The sequence below is a fragment of the Macrobrachium rosenbergii genome, chromosome 40 (assembly GCF_040412425.1).
Source record: "Macrobrachium rosenbergii isolate ZJJX-2024 chromosome 40, ASM4041242v1, whole genome shotgun sequence".
Taxonomy (NCBI): domain Eukaryota; kingdom Metazoa; phylum Arthropoda; class Malacostraca; order Decapoda; family Palaemonidae; genus Macrobrachium; species Macrobrachium rosenbergii.
This window is the reverse complement of record NC_089780.1, coordinates 23,480,166-23,500,313: the sequence shown is the minus strand read 5'-3', so window position 1 is coordinate 23,500,313 and position 20,148 is coordinate 23,480,166. Positions and strand designations below refer to the sequence as shown.

The 20,148-nt window shown below is 36.4% G+C and overlaps 1 protein-coding gene across 19 annotated transcripts in view; it reads right to left on the bottom strand.

Annotated features, from left to right (window-relative positions):
* The window catches only part of SNF4Agamma (SNF4/AMP-activated protein kinase gamma subunit), a 394,547-nt gene that overhangs the window by 315,786 nt on the left and 58,613 nt on the right, over positions 1–20,148 (bottom strand). The window lies entirely within an intron of this gene.

The window sequence follows — 20,148 nt, the reverse complement described above, 5'->3', positions numbered from 1 at the left end:
GGAGTTTAATACTGATTCGTCATCACATCCTACTGGAGTCTTCTTGAGATGTGCTCTCTTTCTCTCTCTCTCTCTCTCTCTCTTGCTTGCTCTGACAGTTGGAGAGGAAGTCTGCGCAGGCGTGTGAAAGTGGGTTCTGAGAATGGTGGACGAGGTCGACCAAAATGTTACCGTATGATTAGTATGATGACTATGATGATGATTATGATAATAATAATAATGTCGTGGAATTTTCGTTATTACTATTCGATAGGCTAATGGACACGTATGCATTCGTTTGAGAGAAGCCTCAGCCTATTATTATTATTATTATTATAAAATATGGAACAAGCCTGACCCTATTATTATTATTATTATTATCATGCAAAACCAATGACCCAACTGAAAAAAACTTAACATACCAAAATTCCCATACACAAACAAACACAAAAACCAGACACGCCCAAACAGAATCATTTTAATTATAAAATAATGACACTTTTGAAAGGACCAAACAAGAAGCCTCTCTCTCTCTCTCTCTCTCTCTCTCTCTCTCTCTCTCTCTCTCTCTCTCTCTCTCTCTCTTTCTCTGGCAGCTTCTCCTGACGACGAGGTCAAGAGTTCATCCCAGAGACGAATGCTGATGATGCCCAAGACCAAGAAAAAGAGGAAGAAAAAAGAAAAAGGAATAAAAGAAGCAAAAAGAAAACAAGTGCACCGACCCTCTCTCACAACGCAGTGCCTGAAAGTTGCCCTCAGGGGGAAATGAAACTTCAAAACCAGTCTTTGGTGGTTAGTGGTACGGCACCTATATTGTATTATAGTCGGCGAAGTCGTGTAGAAAACGGGGGTTTGACACGCGTAAAGAAAACGACGGTTTTTATATAAATAATAAACAAGATTTTTTTTATTTTATTCTTTTTTTTTTTTTTTGAGGGCAACTCAAATACCATATCTAGCTCAAGTTCCAACAAAGAACTGAAGGGTTACGGAAACATAAAGAACACGGACTCGATCGCATGGGAAGGTAGTTCCAACATACCTTCAAACATCTCTCTTGAGTTTTTTATTTTTTATTTGGGGGGCGGGTTTTTTTATTTTAATTTTCTTTTTTATAAGAGGCAAACTAGAAAGGACAACTCAAAATATATAATTAAATCACATTCCAATAAGTAACTGAAGGTTTGGGGAAATATAAAGAACAAAAGGGATTCGATCCCATGGGAGAGGCAGTGCAAACATCTCCCTTGAAAGTTTTTTTTTTTTAATTTTGGGGGGCAAATAGAAGGGCCAACTCAAAATACATATCTAGATTACATTCGAACTAGTAATTGAAGAGTTATGGAAATACAAGGACCTAAAAGGACTCGATCCCACGAGGAGGCAGTGCAAACGTCTCTCTTGAAAAGTAGGACTTGACACAAAGCTGTCATGCCTAACTACAAGGGTCCCGAAATCCTATCAAGCTAACAGGAAACCGTTTGCTGGAGCGTTCATTCTCTTGTTCAGAGCAGCCCACTCCTTCCTGGACTGACCTTTGAAAAAGAACCTTTTCCAAAGGCCTCCCAGCACGACTGGTTTTAACCTGTCTCATGCAGAACATGCTGGTGTACATGAAGTACAAAGACGTATCTATGATAGCCACGGTGGCCCCTTAATATCTCTATTTCTATATAGTTTTAGAGAGTAGGCTTCTCACATCAAGCCTTGAATCCCAGGGGAGGATAAATGAAGAAATTCTCCCTTTCATCCTGGGATTCGAACTCAAGCACGGGAGGAACAGTGACGTTACTTGAAATTAGTTTAGGCTAGTTGTCCATTTTCAACTGGGATTAGTACCCAGGCACCGCAGAAAGAATGAGGCTGCTTAAAAAAATTTGTTTTGTTTTAGAGTTGTTTAGAAGGCGTAACCAAAACGACCAGCATTGACATTCCGATTTAAAACGGGCCAATTGATCGATTGATTGATTTACGGCTACTAAAACTGGCGTCAGTAAATCGTGGTTAAAATGCTCGGTTATCCGTTTTCGAAATTCCTCGCTGACGGCCATAATTCACAAAATCTTTAACCCTCGTATGCTGACCGGGCATTGATTTGTACTCTGGTAAACGATGGTTTCCAGACACGCAGAGAGACATACTAACAAACACACACACACACACACACAGAAAGGGAGGGACAGAGACAAATGGCTTATCAATAGCCACAAGCATACAGGGACCTGAGAGCTTTTGCGCTACTATGAGTCAGCTGTTTTGCCATTTCCTACTCTATCTATCTATCTATCTATCGGGATCAAACCCAGGGCTCTCAAATGAAAGGCAAGGACGTTACAAAGTGACCCACACAAGGTAGCAAGCGCCTTGACCTTTCATCTGAGAGACCTGGATTCGATCCCGATGTGAGTCAGAAACTGATTTCTGTGAAATATGTTGATGTGTTCCAATATGTATATATGCATATGTATATGTGTGTGTATATATATATAATATATATACTATATATATATATATATATATATATATATATATATATATATATATATATATATATATATATATATATATATAAGCACAATCAATCAAATGTGACATTCACGTGAAACATTTTTTATCCTTTCTCCTCGCAAAACCCACCACCACAAAGGTTACATCGCAAAAAATAAATAAACAAACAAATAAATAAATAAATAAATAAATAAACGGGGATCTCACATCCAACAACCTCGGTCGAAAACGGTATCTCCATCTGACCAAATTCTCTTTCTCTCTCTCTCTCTCTCTTCTGTCAATCTCTGCAGCGATGATTCCTTCATCAGTTTACATCTCTCTCTCTATCTTTCTCTCCCCCCCTGTCTCTCTCTCCCGGTTCACCCGATGATTCCTCCGTTTCTCTCTCTCTCTCGTTCAATCGCCAGCCTCTCCGATGATTCCTTCGTCAAGTTTTCACCCCACCCCAACGCCCCCCTCCTCTCTCTCTGCCCCGGTTCACTCCTGTCAATCTCGCCCTCTCCCTTCTCTTTTTCTCTCTCGTCCACTCCCCTCAGCCTCTCCTCCGACGATTCCTTCGTCAGTTCACACCTCTCCCTCTCTCTCTCCCAAAGTTTACCGAAACCGCAGGTCATAATAATTTGAAAAGTTGAACCAACAGAGGGCATATCTGGTTCTCATCGGTTCGAGGCGGTATACGCAATGCGGCGCCTTCCCTCTCCTCCTCCTAGTGGAATGTCGCGCGACCTCAAAAAGCCTCCGTCGGAGGAATATTTCATGTTTCGTTGCGACGTATCTCCCGAAACATTTGAGCCGGTGTTTCCGCGCACGCGCTGGACTGTGCTGCGTGGATGGAGGCACGTATTTGAATGAACGTGTGCGTGTGCGTGTCTGTGTGTGCACGTATGCGCATTCATACATACGTACGCTATGTAGGTATGTACATATATATGTGTTTGCATACACTATATTGCGTGAATGTAAGGACGTATTTGAACTCAGTATGCATGTATGAATGCAGTTGTGTGTGTGTAAGTATGCTAATCCACACACACACATGAATATATATACACATGCACACATAAATGTACAAATATACATAATATAATATATACACATACATACATACATGCATATATATCGGTTACAGCATTCCAAATAGATTAATGTTAAAAGGCTCATCTTCCAAAACCCTTCTGGCAGGAGATTAACCTTCACTCATTTCCTATTCAAGTTTCAAGGCCTTCAGAATGAAAAATGTGCTCATTAGTATGTTTAGAAAGCAGGAAGTGAAAAATTCCCAGCGATAGATGTATGTGTTCAGTTACATACACACACACACACACACCCTTGTTCTCGTTTTTGCTCAGCAAGTCATCATTAAAGCGTTCGGTTATCCTGAGAAGACTTCATGTGAAACTCACTGGTACAAAATAATTTAAATGTCTCGATATTAGTAGGTGGGTAGGCTAGGCACCCTTCTCTGACGTCCCAGAAGTCTCTCTCTCTCTCTCTCTCTCTCTCTCTCTCTCTCTCTCTCTCTCTCTCTCTCTCTCTCTCACTGGGATGGGGAACTGGTCCTAGTGAAACCACAAGGTAAACCTCTAATAATAATTTTTACCACTTTCCAAACTGAAAGGAAAAGACAAGCGCTACCTATATTTAACAACAACTAAATTAATATTTTTGTTTATGTAGCAACAACAAACAACAATAACATCAGTATTTGCAGCATCAAAATGCGTGACATTTACAACAACTACAATTAACAACATTTCCTAAAATAAAATAAAATAAACGTGTTCCTTGGTCTACGAGTATATTAAACATTATGAATAACTACATCGAATAACAAATAACAAGACCAATATTTGCCGATGTGTCATTAACAGCAATAACAGTCAATGTGTCAGAGCACTGGCAGGGGGACAAGAAGCACGACGAGGACCTTTGGTCTCTGCCCTGCCCAACACAAGAGACCAATCTTGACAGTACTGGCGTCTGTTCACCACGAAGAGAGCAACACAGCAAAACATCAAAATAACAAATATAACAAAAAGGGGAAAATAACAAATATAACAAATAGGGAACAAGAAGCATGACGTGGACCTTTGGACTGTGCCCTGCCCAACGCAACGGAGACCAGTCTTACGCCTGATAACCCTGGTGTCTATTCCCCAAGAAGAGAGCAACATAACAAAATTACAGAATAACAAATATAACAAAATAACAAATATAACGAGAAGGGCAAAAGACCTACACAACAAAACTAACGAATAAAGTGTTCCATTTGGAAAATCTTACGACCAATAACACTGGTGTCTATTCCCAACAAAAAGAGCAACATAACAAAATAATACAAATGACAAATAAAGTGTTCCTTTTGGAAAATGGCGTTACGGTCCACGAGATCCTTCTTAGCAGTGCCTCGTAATCCTTCCCTTTGAGCAGGGCAATGTCATAACTACACGGAAGATTCCTTTCGATAGTGGTAGCAACGAAACCCACTGGGTACACTTGCACTCAGAGTGCCTTGGGAGAGATATTCGTGGGGCTAAGTGAATAATAAAAATAATGAGAGAGAGACTGATACATCAGTGAGCAACTGTAGCAAAGTATAGAAGTACTACTGTTACGAATGCTAGTAATGAGTGAGAATATGACAGAACAAAATATTGACAAATAAAATAATTGAGAGAGAGAGAGACTGATACAGCAGTAAGCAACTGTAGCAGAAGTATTGCTGTTATGAATGCTGGTAATAAGTGACAATGTGAGAGAACGGAATCTTGAAATACGGACGAAAATGAAATAACAAAAACTCACAATTCATGAAAGGACTGAAATATAAAGTTACAAACAGCAAAAGAGGAATAAAAATAATTATCCACTGTTAGTAATCCTGACAATATAAATGAGAATATAAGACTACAGAGTCCTGAAATACAGAGGAAAACAAAACAATTAAAGACACAAATCAAGAGAACGACTGATATCAAAACAGTTACGAACAACAACTAAGGAGTTAAGACAATTATATTTACTGTTAGTAATACTGACAATAAATGAGAATATAATACAAAAGACTCTTCATATGAAGAAAACAAAACACCAATTAAAGACACAAATCAAGAGAACGAGATATCAAAACAGTCACGAGCAGCAAGAAGTGTGGAATAAAAACAATTATGTAAAGAAGTCATGACTCCACCACAACTAGCATGGAGGATATTACGTAACCAGCACTGGGCACTGCTCTGTACAGAGCTAACATCTTTTTTAACACGTAGAGCCGACGGGACTGGCAATCTAGTAGCCGTATCTAGCTCACGTTTGATGGGTTTCAGAAAATGAAGGGGAGTGGGAATTTAGTGTCCGTATCTAGCCCAGGCCTGGTGGGTAAAAAGCTGGTCTTACGCCCCAAGGAAAAAAAAATTGGCAGATGACAAGGATGGAATTTCAAAGTCTGGTAGCGCAGAGAGAGAGAGAGAGAGAGAGAGAGAGAGAGAGAGAGAGAGAGAGAGAGATTGAAGTCTGGTGGACTTCAGAAAGTGAAAGGGGGGAAAGGGAATCTAGTGTCCGTATCTAGCCCTGGCCTGATGAATAAAAAGTTAGGCTTAAGACTTGGAGTACAGAAATTTGTATAAGGACAGACTTTCAAAGTCTGGCGGCAGAGAGAGAGAGAGAGAGAGAGAGAGAGAGAGAGAGAGAGAGAGAGAGAGAGTTACAGTCATGTGAAAAAAATGAATGGTTGAACCCCATAATTCAAAAGGCAATTCGTTATCACGAACAACCTGATAACCCCTTGACAATGCTCTCTGTTCTGTAACACGCTCAGCCTTGTAAACTGTATCTACCATTTGTTATCAGGTCAGCTGGATTTAAAATAAATACTATATAACATTCTTCAGATGACAAGGCTCAACATAAGGAGATCAAATCACAGTCGCTCACAGAACTTAGCTAGGGGAAATTACTACAATAACCTGAATGTGCTAGGATTCATGAGGACATTCGGCGCTGAAAGGGGAAATTGAGAGTAGAAAGGTTTGAAAGGTGTAACAAGAGGAAAACCTCGTAGTTGCACTATGAAACAACCGTTAGGAGAGGTGGAAAGACGGAAGAAAGAGAATATGAACGGAGGAACAGTCATAGGGATGTAAAGGGGTTGCAGCATTGAAGTATCATTACCATAAACCTAAACCCAGGGTTTATCGACAAGACTTTATGTCCATTATGTTTAACCTTTCATCACGTCTAGTTTCGTGTCTCCGCGTGTGTGGGAATTCAGCAAACCTAGTTTTAATACTTGGTGTTCGCCAGGGTAGCGTTCTGGGACCTACGGTGTTTAAATAGATTTATCAAAATTATTTTAGGTTAACCATTATATTTAACCTTTCATCAAATATAGTTCCGTGTCTCCGCCTACGTGCGAATTCAGCAAACCCAGTTTTAATACTTGGTGTTCCCCAGGGTAGCGCTCTGGGACATCCGTTGTTTAAATAGATTTATCAAAACGATTTTAGATTAATCATTATATTTAACCCTTCATCACGTCTAGTTTCATGTCTCCACATGTGTGTGATTTAAGCAAACCTAGTTTTAATAGTTGGTGTTCCCCAATGTAGCGCCCCGGGACCTACGTTGTTTTTTTCAATCTGTAGTGACGACAGGGCTGTTGGCCTTGAAAACAAGATAGTACAATCTGCAGCTCTTGCTGCTGTTGCTGCTGCTGATGATGATGATCATGGAGATGATGATGATGAAGTGATGATGCAACCTTTCCCGATGGTGGTACTCGTTGATTTCCCGGGCGATGATGCAAAGCAGAGAGCTGCCATGATACATATTAGCAAGAGGGGTCTAGCTAGCTGGGCTATGCACGTCGGGGACTACTTACTGACTGGCCAGCCAGAAAGTGAAATAAATGCGGCCGAGGACCGATTACAAAAAATGGCCGGATTTGAACACTTAAGATCTACTTTAGCTCAACAGATGAAAAGAGTTCGTGTCATGAAGCGCATGAGAACGGACACACACGCAGACACACATACATACGTACGCACGAACATACAAATTTTCTTTCTCGAACTCTTTTCAGAAATGATGACATAACACTACTATTGCTAGTATTGCTGCTATTATTATCGCTATAAATATTAATATTATTATGTAAATGTCAACATGTTCATATATTGTATGTGTGTGCGTATGTATGTATGTTTTATATAGCCTATATATATATATATATATATATATATATATATATATATATATATATATATATATATATATATATATATATATATATATGTATAAATCTATACAACTTAAAAAAGTATTTACCACTTAAAAACAGGCCACATGCAAACTGCCTCAAGAATAATAATATAGCCTATAAGGGCAGTCAGGGTCCAATACTTGCTATAACCACACACACACACACACACACACACACACACACACAAACGCAAAGACATGTTTGTAGACGATTGGGAAATGGTAACCACAGAGTTACAGGAATGAATGTTAATGTGGAAGGTGGCAGAATGGAGGCAGTTGATTCGTAAGGCAACTGCATATTGCGAATAATAGCAACATGCTAGCAGGAGTGAATGACAGAATAGGCGAGGCAAGGAAGGCAGCATGGTGCGTGCAGAAACTTTGGAAGGAAAGTTTCTATGGCAGCAAGGGATATAGAGTATTAGGGGACTGTTGGTAAAGGTGAATAGTGCAGTAACTGTAAGAGGGTTTGGTGTGCTGCTCGTAAATATCTTATAAAGGTGCATTAATGATGAGTGTTGTGGAAGTTTTCATGAATTAATCATAAATAAAAGTTTGAATCAGGCTGTGAACTTTGTCGTGTTATTTCACTAGAGACATCTCCTGCCAAGCAATGTTATATATATATATATATATATATATATATATATATATATATATATATATATATATATATATATATATATATATATATATATATATATATATATATATACATACATACATACATAAAGTTAAGTATACCTTAGTGTAACCAGACCACTGAGCTGATTAACAGCTCCCCTAGTGCTGGCCCGGAGGATTAGATTTATTTTACTTGGCTAAGAACCAATTGGTTACCTAGCAACGGGACCTACAGCTCATTGTGGAATCCGAACCACATTATACGGAGAAATGAATTTCTTTCACCAGAAATAAATTCCTCTAATTCTTCATTGGCCGGTCGGAGAATCGAACGTGGGGCCAGCAGAGTTATAGCTGAGAACGGTACCCTCCCATCCGATGAGGAACATATATATATATATATATATATATATATATATATATATATATATATATATATATATATATATATATATAATATAAACTGCTGAGAACATCAAATTGTTTCAACGTTATAAGACCAACTCCATAATTATGTTATATCTCCTACGTGACCTGACATCATGAAGCGCTGATTTTTTCATAGCTGTCTGCTGCCCACATATCTGCCGTCTGTGACCTCCTTTGATAACGTCTTCTGAACAAATGCTTAATCTTTATTTCTTATTTCTTTATAGATGCCTTCGTCAAGTTACTTTCTCCTCACTATCACTCTACATAGGCTACATCTTTATTCATTTTTAATCCTTTCTCCAACTTTCTTCAATTATCAATCATCTTTCTTTATATCCACATTTTGAAATTTTCTAGTCAATACTCTCTATCTACTTTCATTATCTAGAGTTCAGGGCGCATAATAGCATTCTCAATACCTGTTTCTTCAAATTTTCCCTCAATCTCCAATCTAGTTTGCTTGCTAGAAACCCCCGCCAACTAGAAATAAAAAAACTTTATGCCCATAGCGATTCAAGTTTTTACCCTGAAATCCCAGTTTCCATTGCTGATCAGTATACTCTGCGAGGCGCTTAAAATTGCTCTAATACTTTTTAGTAACCTATTTTTTATGTCTGTTATTTAGGTTTATTATTTATCTGTTTATTACCAATCGTACCCCTACGCGAATCTTTTATGCTTTGGCCTTGCTTTGATTGATTTTCTTTAGAAATCTTCCTGTTATTTCATGGAAAATCCATACCTTCTTCCAGTTCTTTTATCATTGCTTCAACATTAATGAATAATTCAGGTGACAATGAATAAATTTACTCCTCTTTCAATTGTCCCAGGTTAACTGTTCATCGCCTATTACCGGTACATTTAACTGTCTACTGTAAATACAGAGTTATTCTAACACTATTCTTCAACAAGTTAAATTTTACTCACGAAAGATTTACTATGCAATCATAAAAAATTAGGCATCTTAGGACGCTTTCCTACATATTAGGAGTAATATATAGAGGAGAGAGAGAGAGAGAGAGAGAGAGAGAGAGAGAGAGAGAGAGAGAGAGAGAGAGAGAGAGAGAGTTACATAAGAAACTATCCTGTACATTAAGACGAGTAATATACATAAGTCTGAGAGAGAGAGAGAGAGAGAGAGAGAGAGAGAGAGAGAGAGAGAGAGAGAGAGAGAGAACTGACCACCTATTTAGGACCGCAGCGCTTCGAGAAGACTCCTCCCCCATTCAGTAAGGTTAAAATTTCTCTAGCAGAGTGAAGGGAATGTGGAAGGAGATTTGATCTGATGTTGAAAGACTGGCGTCACAATTACTATGGTCATAGTGGCTGAAGAGAAATCTATGAAATCTATGAAATATTTTCATATGTTTATTGAGAAAGGTCTTGACGAAGAATCTCGCCTAATAAAACATGAATGAATTCATAAGTACTCGTGCTAAAAAATATATTCACACAATTATGGATAGAAATATAAGGTGATAAAATTCACATTCTAAATATAAAATATAGTATAAAAAACTACTCCTTTAAAAACTATTCCTTTAACAAAGAAAAAAGAGGACAAAAAAATTTTAAGGCCCAACAAGAACCTGAACTCTACATTAGGATGATATTCTCAAAAATACTAAAAGAAAAAATAAAAAAACTAAATAAATAAAGTTACAAAGCAAGGTGGATGCCGACATAACACCGAGAAGAGAGATGACTCAAACTCTCGACTTTATGAAAAGAGTAATCATAGTGGGTACAAGGAAGAAGAAGAAGAAGAAGAAGAAGAAGAAGAAGAAGAAGAAGAAGAAGAAGAAGAAGAAGAAGAAAAGAAGGTGGTGGAAAAGAAGGAAAAGATTTTAATATGGATCTGAGAAGAGGAGGAATGATGTTACTCTAATACTTTTTTCTTACTTGTTTCTTTAAATTTCGTTCGTTTATGTAATTGTGTGTGTAATGGTATGTACGGTATTTAGTTGGTGGGCTTTTAATATTTTATCTTGTTTTTATTTTCATTTCTCTTGGTTCTATTTAATCTCTTTTTCGTTAATGTATCCTTTGCTTAGTGGGGTTTACTGAAGGAATTAAATGTCTCTTTCATTACTCACTTCATAATAATAATAATAATAATAATAATAATAATAATAATAATAATAATAATAATAATAAACAGCTTAATGACGGCTAATCTTGTCGGTGGTTACAATAATAATAATAATAATAATAATAATAATAATAATAATAATAATAATAATAATAATAATAATAATAATAATGGAAAAAAATCCATAGTTATGTATGGGTACTTATATTTAAAAATAGTATATATATTTAAAAATAAATCTCCACAGAGATTTACTTTTAAATATATGTACCCACCCATAACTGTGGATTTGTTTCTCCATTTGAAGACTCATGCTACTATGAGTATTAATAATAATAATAATAATAATAATAATAATAATAATAATAATAATAATAATAATAATAATAATGAAAGATAATTTTTTGGTACATACACTGACCCAAATAAAGAATAGCCAGGATGAGGAACAGTAGCGACTTGAAAGGTTTCTTCCTCTCCGTGGAACACGGAGCAAAAGCGGGAGAAAGTTGAGGAAGGTGCATCTCTCTCTCTCTCTCTCTCTCTCTCTCTGTATGAGTTCATACAAAGATTGATGCATAAGTAAAATGTGCTCTGATTTTCAGTTTCATTCTGTGTGTGCTTCTCTCTCTCTCTCTCTCTCTCTCTCTCTCTCTCTCTCTCTCTCTCTCTCTCTCTCTTTAAGAGTTCACAGAAACATATACGCGTATGTAGCCTATATAAAATATAATGTTATTTTCAGTTTCATTCTGTGCGCTTTTTGTCTCTCTCTCTCTCTGAGAGTTCACACAAACATTCATGCGCATGTATACAAAATATGTACTCAACTTTTGTCATATTCTCTGAGAGAGAGAGAGAGAGAGAGAGAGAGAGAGAGAGAGAGAGAGAGAGAGAGAGAGAGAGAGGCTTTTGTTCGCTTGTGTATAATGCATAACTTCGTTTCTGGAAGGCTCAGTGTAATCCTGGAAATATGACGCAACCTAAAATGATTTCTTAATTTACGTGACACATTTCCATTTCAGGTTGACAGTTCCAATATTTATTTATTTATTTTATTTATTATTATTATTACGTATAAAATGAATAGAATATCGAACGAAAAGAAACATTATTATTATTATTATTATTATTATTATTATTATTAGAAAATAAAGAGAACAACGCACGAAAAGAAACAGTCCAATAACAATAAAACAAAATCGACACACTGAAAATGCGTTAATGAGAAAAATAAAAATGTGATAAAATCACTAGAAATAAAAAGAAAAAAGAAATGGACTTCACATCACAAATTTGGACTCTAATATGACGACAACTGCCGTTGTTGGCCTTGTGCCAGCACCTGTTCTTGCTCCTAGATCAGCCAGCCCGCTTAGTAACAGACCAAAAACCTTACTACAGCATTTATCATAAAGAGAAGCCTTACCGGTTGAGTTGGGTAATTCCGTGGACGGGAAAGATTACAAAGCCAAGTGAGAATTTGGTGCACGTGATACTGGGCGATAAAAAGGGAAACATAGTTTAACTACTTGTAGGGTATATTTGTTCTAATTTGCTCTAATTATCTTTGTATATTACTTTCATTAGTTTATTTGTATTACTGCTTTTGTCGTACGATAATCATTAGGTTATGAAGAGACATATTTTGAATCGAATTGCCTATTAAGCTTTGTTCATGTGAACAGGCCTAATGGGCAAGTTTTGAATAATAATAATAATAATAATAATAATAATAATAATAATAATAATAATAATAATAATAATAATATCAGATCATACCAAAGAAAAATATACATGCTCTGAAACATTTCAAAAGTAAACAAAACTTTCTTCAAAAAATTTCGTAGTAATTGATTTGTAGAAAGAGCACATTCAGAATGGCATAAAATAACGAATATATATATATATATATATATATATATATATATATATATATATATATATATATATATATATATATATATATATATATATATATATATATATATATATATATATATATATATATATAGAGAGAGAGAGAGAGAGAGAGAGAGAGAGAGAGAGAGAGAGAGAGAGAGAGAGAGAGAGAGATAAGAACAGAGAAAATATATAAATTTTGCCTAAAAAAGGAACAGCTTTTGAAATCCGTTCCAATTGTTTAGACGAAATTGTCCTTTTGTCCGCACGGAGGTTCTTGCTCTTTTCAGCTACCTACCCCCATTCTCCCCCCCCCCCACCACCACCAAAAGTCCCAGTGGACTCAAACACACTCTGACACATACACACACACATATAGACACACAAACCTTCCCAGGATTCGCAGCGATCGATATTAAGTACGAGAATTATCGATTTTTTCTCCCCACCCGAAGCTAGGCTGCCGTAGCGACTATACTGTAAGCGTTCGAACGGGATTCAGCTAAGAAACAATACCACTTCGGTCTCTTCAAGGCCTACTCGCGGAAATACAATTGCAAAGCGCGCGCGCAGTCGCAGATCGCCTCGAGGTTAATGTGACGGAATTATAACGAAAGAGAGAATGATGTGTTTTGTGTTTTCACTCTTCAAAGGCCGTTTCATTGTTACGAAGCTTCGTTTTATTTTATTTTTCATCTTAATTTCGCCTTTTTGACTTCAAGGTGGAATTAAGGACTCAATATCTGTGTGCATGAGAAGGCTGACCAATTAACTTCTAAGGAATTATGTAAAATGTTTAAATTTTAAAGAAGGAAGTAGATCTGAATGGAAGTGCTCTGCACAAGAAGACTGATCCACTAATTTCCAAAAAAATATGTAAATGTTTAAATTTCAAGGAGAGTGGTATAAATATACAGAAAAAAAGGATAATAAAATCTGTTAACAGTGAGTACCTGACCCAAACACTAATGAGTGTGGCTCCACTCCCCCGCCACCTGTCAGGTACTGAATTTTAGTTCCCAACGGACTGCAAGTTTGTTTGTAATGTCCCCCTAGCATATCTATTGTGAATTTCTACCAGTAAGTATCAGTCCTTCGTCAATGGCTTAGAAATAAAGCCGAAACTGGTCAGCATTTACAACCCTTTTCACTTTTCCCTTGTGGGTGTTATATATAAATATATATATATATATATATATATATATATATACATATATATATACACATGCGTACATAATATTTCAAATTATTACTTTTACTATTCTGTCTGCATAATCTAAATGGATTAAATCAAAGTATTTATTAATAGACTTTGTCAACAATCTTTGAAAGTGCCCTGTCCATATATATATATATATATATATGTGTGTGTGTGTGTGTGTATATATATATATATATGTATGTATATATATATATATATATATGTTTGTGTGTGTGTTTGTGTGTATAAAATATCAAAACAGCCAAGAATCCTGATGTAAAAAAAGACGAATTAACATATTAATGTAAAGAACTACATAAAGGCATAACAATCTGATGAATTAATCACAAAAGAAGAAACTTCACGAAACGAGTCCCACGGGCAACCCCAGCCAGTAGTCAGACGTGACACAGAGAAGAGGTTTCACTCAAAACAACAAAAGAGCTTTTCGAGAAAATGCAAAAAACTTTCTCCGAAAAACCTCGGTGGTTTTTATTTCCGTGGCCTTCAGGAAATCGAGTCAAACATACTCATTTTCAGGTTTCTGCTTGTTTGTGTTGTGTCTTTGTTTATTTGCTATTTTCTTTCCTACATTGTCGAGTTTTTTTTTTTTTTTTTTTTTATTTACCTCTTATTTTCTGTCCTACATTATTTTATTATTTTTGCCCACTGGCTGTGCAAGATGTCGCAAACTTGACGGGATGGATAAACTTGTCTGTGAATTTATTACGGATAATAATAATAATAATAATAATAATAATAATAATAATAATAATAATAATAATAATAATAATAATCTCTTTCGAAACCTTGGTTAAATATTCTTTAAAGGACAACAACAACAACAACAATAATAATAATAATAATAATAATAATAATAATAATAATAATAATAATAATAATAAGCTACCCTTCTTTCTTCTCCCGTTAACTATCCTTGAAAATCCCTCTTCTTATTTCCAAGAGATTTGGTTCGACTTTTTTATATATATTTTTTTTATTCAAAGTTTCCAGTCATTCCCCTGAAGGAGATTCAGGTCCATTTGCCAGTTGTTCATATTCACAGTCTCAGTGAGTCTGAATCCATGTCTCCATCCAGTTTTCCAGAGAGCAATGTCAAGTTTCTCTTTTCCTTTTTCTTTGAAATAAAAAAAGAGCTGGGCCTGTGTAGGTTATCTAATATCTCTCTCTCTCTCTCTCTCTCTCTCTCTCTCTCTCTCTCTCTCTAGTAATGTCAGTTCCTCACTTCCTTTTTTTATATATTATTTTAAAAAGCTTCTGTTAGGTCTGTGTAGGCTCTCGCTCTCTCTCTCTCTCTCTCTCTCTCTCTCTCTCTCTCTCTCTCTCTCTCTCAAACTGCATCTCCACAAGAATGTAGTGTTTATAACTCTTTGTTTCTTATGCAAATTAGTTTCTCTACAAGGACAGTTAAAATAAAAGCAATTAGCTCCAGGCGTCTTGCCTTGAAAATCCAACTAATGGAAGCTCACAATATGAAAGTGAGATAAGTAACGTGTATCAAAACTTGTAAACACTTAAGTACTACGGTAGACATGTACGTCAGAAACTGTCACGTAGAAACACACGCACACACACATATATATATAATTTTATATATATATATATATATAATGTGTATATATATATATATATATATACACACACACACACACGTACATATTACAGTGCTACTCTATAAAACATTTCTGATAACACCTAGGAATCTTCTCTCCATAACGTTTTTAACACACTGAAAGTATCACTATTTATTAAACTACGAACAGACTTCCAAGCAACACACCTATCTGCATTAAAACCTTTCATTCCAAGATTAGGAGAGAGAGAGAGAGAGAGAGAGAGAGAGAGAGAGAGAGAGAGAGAGAGAGAGTTGATATGTTGACAACCGATGCTTCTCCTAACGGCGCCTTTATCATCAAGATATTCCATCTTAAATCTATTTTCCCTCTTAAGAACCTCCACTCTCACTTTCTTCCTTTCCTTCCGCGTCCTTCAGATGGACTAAGTTCGTACCGTAAGCTCTGAGGCAAAGCTCTTCAGAACTACTCTTATCACGACTCGGAAAGGGCTTGTCCTAGAGACAAACACAGCTACGGAACTCGTAACTGGTACGGTACACGTATGGTTAGTGGTTCCACTTCCTGTGACTGCGCCTCTCCACTTTAACTAAACTGTATTGTGGTTTTTCGTCATTCTCCTCACCATAGCTCTCCAGGCAGGATAGGCCTACAATCATATCAAGCGTCAAGCTTCAAATAGCCTAAACTGGTGGGCTCAAACGGATGGCAAGTCCTCAAGAATACGCAATTTTCCTGGCGTACTTTTAAAGGATACACAATTTTCCTGACGTACTTTTAAAGAATACTAAATTTGCTAACGTATTTTCAAAGGATACTAAATTTTCCTGGCGTAATTTTAAAGGTTACACAATTATCCTGATGTGGTTTTAAAGATTACACACGTTCCTGACGTATTTTTAAAGAATACACAATTTTTCCCGACGTACTTTTAAAGAATACACAATTTCCCCAGCGTACTTTCAGAGGCTACACAACTTTGCTGACGTACTTTTAAATATGCAATTTTCCTAACGTACTTTCAAGAACACAATTTTCCTTACGTACTTTCAACTAGGCCTACTGACGGAGGCTGGATATATAGACTGGATTATCATTCACCGGACCCACAGATTTTGTCTCTGTCTGTCTATCTGAATGTATGTATGTATGTTTATATGTATGCGTTTATATATATAGGTATATGTATATATATACATATACATATTACTTTAAAAAAACATCTCCTCACAAGGTTTTCATCCAAAAATACATACCATAGATTTTTTTTCTATGCATTTTCTGAGTTTTGATGAACAGTTCAATGATAAAAAAAAATGACAGATATCGTAAGTACCTAAAGTCTTGCCTCAAAATTAATTTCGTCATGTTTCTTCTGCTGTTACATTTAGCTTTGTTTGTGCAATACTAAAACTGAAACACGTTTTCCGTTCTCAGGCAACTTGTAAACTTTTATCATTTATGTTAGCATTCAGCATTAATGATATTTACGTATCACTTAAAAGGGGTTCTGGTATTAAAATTAGCGTAAAAACTGGCGCTTTTTCAGCAGTTACCATAACAAATACCCCATTACCACAATAAAATACACGAATTACAAAAATTATGTCATAAAAGGAGTACTGGTGTTAAAATTAGCGTAAAAAATTGTTTTTCAACATTTTCTCTACCAAGTACCCCATCAAACACAATACTGAGAGGATAACGGTTGTAAAATAAAGCTTAAATCATTAAACAATGATACTGGAATTGTAATGATTTACTAAGTCGTTAATTAATGCCACCATCTTCAATGAGCATCACGATACATATACATATATATATGTATATATATACATATATCGTGATGCTCATCAGGGAATGGTAAAATATGGATACCCACCGCGAACGGCAGGCTGAAAGAACCCGCCGTACAGTAAATTCGAGAATTTGGGCAGAGAGAGAGAGAGAGAGAGAGAGAGTTTTGCTCTCATCAGCCACGAGATTATTTCAAGGTCAACTTATGCACAGATGCATTAAAGAAATTGATTGATTCGTGTACGACAGAAATTTAACGAGAGAGAGAGAGAGAGAGAGAGAGTGCAATAACGCGTGCGTAGTCCAACCAGACAAGAAATGAAGATTACTAATTAAGTAATGAGCTATAAGTATGCAAGGTATAAATAAAAAAAACTACTTAATACAAATTACAAAAGCAGGAAATAATAATAATAATAATAATAATAATAATAATAATTAAACAACTAATAAATAAATAAGTAAATAAATAAATAAATAAATAAATAAATATGCATAATCAGGAAAACTCTATCGGGAAACACGTCCGCTTGAAACCAAGTCTCTAGGAAAGCATTATTTCAAGAAACGTCAGGATACTTGCTTGCGCCTGGCTTTTAAATGACTCAGAGTTGCACAGGAGCGAGTTAGTTCCTTTGGTAGGATTCCACTCATCCTAGAGTCTGTGTTCCATTTAATCCGGGGATTATGGGAAATCTCAACTTGCAACAGACCAACTGACCCTCCACCTTCCATTTTTTTTTTTTTCTGGTCTGTTTCTCAACTGGTGTATAAACGTTTATGTCTTTATCTTTATTCGTTCTTCTCTCCACTTCTTTTTTTTATTTTTAGCTGGAATTTCCTGTGATTGTCTCATCTCTCTCTCTCTCTCTCTCTCTCTCTCTCTCTCTCTCTCTCTTATACTTGCTATCAGTCTAGTCCATAAAGGAGGCTGAACACTTTAAATGCCTTTGTTTATACATAGGCCTAAGTGGCCTCATATATCAAAATAATAATAATATATAATAACAATTTCTAACACTATGAGCGTAAATAGGAATCTATTTGATCAAAATACAAACTGATATAAACCAGCCAATCAATAAATACGAGATAAAGAGAGAGTTCAACAGTCTAGCCTACATGATTATTTGAAGGTTGACTTTTGCGCATGTGAGAGAGAGAGAGAGAGAGAGAGAGAGAGAGAGAGAGAGAGAGAGAGAGAGAGAGAGAGAGAGTTCAATCTCCTTGGCTACAAGATTATTTCAAGGTCGACTTTTCGCATATGGATGAGAGAGAGAGAGAGAGAGAGAGAGAGAGAGAGAGAATGATAACGATAAAGAACATAGATAAATTCGATAATAATAATAACAATAATAATAACACAAACGGCTCCAAATTGCCCTCCATATCAAAATCATTATCTCAGCGGGTACCTGGATGTGAACATAAGATCTCTCTCTCTCTCTCTCTCTCTCTCTCTCTCTCTCTCTCTCTCTCTCTCTCGACTAGTCCTACTGGCCACTTTTACCCAGGTTTTTTCCGATACCAGGTGATACACGGCGTCTAGCCTACGCCTGGTATGATGCAATGGGATGTAAGACAAGTTTCTCCTTTGCCTAAGTTCTCCGAATAAAGCATAATGGGCAGGTTAAGCAAGCTGTGTGTGCGTCAGAGAGAGAGAGAGAGAGAGAGAGAGAGAGAGAGAGAGAGAGAGAGAGAGAGAGATGCATTTTTCTATAAGTAGGATGACAAACAATTTTGTACGAAATAAAACCTTTTATACGTATCTGTCAATGCATGTGTGTGGAAATGTCTAATTATCCTTACATATAGGCCTATATAGGACGTTTGCTTATTATATCCCAAAACATCTATATATGCACAAATCACATTCATTTATCTATATCTACTAAATAATAACTGGTCTTTATGGCCCAAAACACAGAGATAAAGAGTAGCTGGGCCTATAAGTGCACTGAATGCAACGAAAATTACTTAACTATATATTAGTTAACCAAGACCACAGCTTAACTTTTTTTTTTGCTGTTTTATTTGTTCATATTTAAGTAATAATACGAAAATCAACTCCTTCCGAAGGCTGAAATGGTGAAAATATATACAGAAATCCATCACCAAAAAGCAGCACTTTGGCAATTTCCTGCTGTGCTCCGTTCCACGACGAGGGAGAGAGAGTGAGAGAGACACACAGCAAGCCCCTTGGTAACCGAGCTCACTTTACTACTACAATGGTCTCTCGTCACTCACTATCTCTTATCAAAGTGAAACACGTCCATTAAACTTTTGTTCTTACGGCCGCACTTATGCACTTGTAATCCCGTTTAGCCGCGGTACAAAACCACTACTGGACTAATAAAAGTAGAACTATAATACCGGCAATCAAATAGAAACGCCCTTTCACTGGCGTCCCTAGAATCTTCCACACGTCAGACACTACCACCAAGAAGGGTATTGAAAATGCCAAATGTAATTAGGTTGCACAAGACGCTGGGGCATTTTCCAACCTTTTCACTTTGGCTAAAGGCCCCGTTCTATACCCTGTTCTTCAGCTACATGAAGAACTTGATCACACAAGGCACATTCACCACAGAATTCAGAACTTGATACTAAGCAAATTTACACTCTAGGATGAAAGATAATCACTGATTTTCAAGATAAAACTCTTATCTAACTATTTCCAGGGCGTGATCTGGTTTCCCTGAAGGCGACCACTTAGAGAAAAACAATCACCATCACTCTTATAAAGTTTCACAGCG